General features: G+C 34.6%; 1 pseudogene; it reads left to right on the forward strand.

Annotated features, from left to right (window-relative positions):
* The first annotated feature begins 1318 nt into the window (after window positions 1-1318).
* LOC141491935 (large ribosomal subunit protein uL22-like) lies at window positions 1319-1823 on the forward strand (annotated as a pseudogene).
* The last annotated feature ends 526 nt before the right edge of the window (window positions 1824-2349 follow it).

Below are 2349 nucleotides of genomic sequence, written 5' to 3' on the forward strand. Positions count from 1 at the left end.
GATATATACATGTTCTCATCATATACCTAATACATTTTTGTTTTTAAAAAATATTTCAATCTCAAAACACTAAATAAAAATAGCATCTATATACACATAGTAAAACAGAAATGCAGGCTTGAATATGAAACTGATTATTATGTATAGCTTATTTTTCTTTATAAGTGAAGTAATAAATACAACATGTAACACTCAAAGTTGTCCTGTTTATCTGGGATTCCTTTTGACATTCATTTTGTCGTCTTCTTTCCCTTCAAAAAAAATTTTCAATGACCCTCTTTTTTTTTTTAAGTTGGGCAATCTTATCTATTCTCTCTCTCTCTCTCTCTCTCTCTCTCTCTCTCTCTCTCTCTCTCTCTGTCCATTGTTGACTCTCTCATAGCCCTCCTCCAAATTGGAAAAAGATAAAAAGAAAAGCAAATTCTCTATAAGATATAAACACAGTCAATTAAAAAAGTTCTCATAAAGTCTGTGTTTCTGTGCTTTGTCTATCACTTCTCTAATGAGAGATACACAGCATGTTTTACATCATCATCAATCTCCTGGAATTATGGTTGGTCATTATAATGATCAGAGCCATTACAATGTTATTAAATTTTGCTCCTGATTTTGTTCACTTCACTTGACATTAGTTCTTATGAGTCTTCCTGGATTTTTCTGTGAAACCATCCCTTTTGATAATCTTATGGCTCAGTAATACTCTTCTTCATTCACATAACATAATTTGTTTGACCATTACCTCATGGATTCCAGTTCATCATTTTTGCTCATGCATTTTTTTGATAACATGCCGCTTTTTTTCCTGTAATGTTTCAGCATGCTTTATATTCACCATGTGAATTAGCCTTTGGGTGACCCTCAGTTTCAATTCTTTAGAGACAGCAGTATTATAAGACTTGTAGTTATCATTATCATTAGTCTCAATATTTTCAGTGGAGTAGGCAGCAAGATCATCTGCTATACTAAAAAAAAGGGGCAGCTAGGTGGTGCAGTGGATAGAGCACTGGCCTTGGAGTCAGGAGTACCTGGGTTCAAATCTGATCTCAGACACTTAATAATTACCTAGCTGTGTGGCCTTGGGCAAGCCATTTAACCCCATTGCCTTGTGAAAACTAAAAAAAAAAAGATCATCTGCTATAAGTGTTGAAGGGTGAAGGAAGAGTTTGAGTGGAGTAAAGAAAAGAAAATCTCTGAAACTGAATTAATAAGAAAAATAATTTCGCTCTCTTCCCTTGAGCTGTCCTAGGTAATCATTTAAAATGGTGAGGTATTCTCTTGATACAGAGAACCCCACAAAATAATGCAAGTCGAGGGGTTCGAATCTCCGGGTCCACTTCAAGAACATCCGTGAAACAGCTCAAGCCATCAAGGGCATGCACATCCTAAAAGCTACCAAGTATTTGAAAGATGTCACATTGAAGAAACAATGTGTTCCATTCCGTCGATATAATGGTGGTGTTGGCAGGTGTGCCCAGGCTAAGCAGTGGGGTTGGACACAGGGTCGTTGGCCAAAAAAGAGTGCTGAGTTCTTGCTGCATATGCTTTAAAATGCAGAGAGCAATGCTGAATTAAAGGGTTTGGATGTGGATTCTCTTGTCATTGAGCATATCCAGGTTAACAAGGCTCCCAAAATGAGATGGCATACCTTACAGGGCTCATGGCCGAATGAACCCATACATGAGTTCTCCTTGCCATATTGAGATGATACTTACTGAAAAGGAACAAATTGTTCCTAAACCAGAAGAGGAAGTTGCTCAAAAGAAAAAGATATCTCAGAAGAAACTGAAGAAACAAAAGCTTATGGCACGAGAGTAAATATGACATTAGAGTTCAAATAAAAGTGAAATGAAAAAAATAATTTCATGAAATATTTATTCACTCACCTTAGAATTCCTACAGTAGACATAAGCATATGAAAAGTAATAAAGATATTTTCAGTTATATATAATGAATTAACAGAAAAAATAGAATTTGACCCTAATAAATGAACAAATACCTGGCATATTACTCTATTGTAAAGGTATTCTAAAGGTTCAAACAAGACAGTGAGAATAATTGTTGAATATGTTTCAGAGTCAAGAAGTAATCAAGTGTAAAGGCACATAAATAGCTCAATGACTTCATGAACCTATGAATTCTGCATATCATGAGCAATTGATTTTAATTAAGATACTGATAATTCATTGTATTCTATGGTGACTTATGTGAAATACTTCTCAAAATCATTCAATTTTTTAGTAGTAATTTGATTTTCCAAGGTAACTTAATATGGAGAAAGCAATTCTTAGGCTAGGAGACATGAGCGTTTCAGAAATTGGAAAGTTTTAATTTTCAAATGAAAAGAATCAG

This window comes from Macrotis lagotis, chromosome 6 (genome assembly GCF_037893015.1).
Source record: "Macrotis lagotis isolate mMagLag1 chromosome 6, bilby.v1.9.chrom.fasta, whole genome shotgun sequence".
NCBI lineage: Eukaryota > Metazoa > Chordata > Mammalia > Peramelemorphia > Peramelidae > Macrotis > Macrotis lagotis.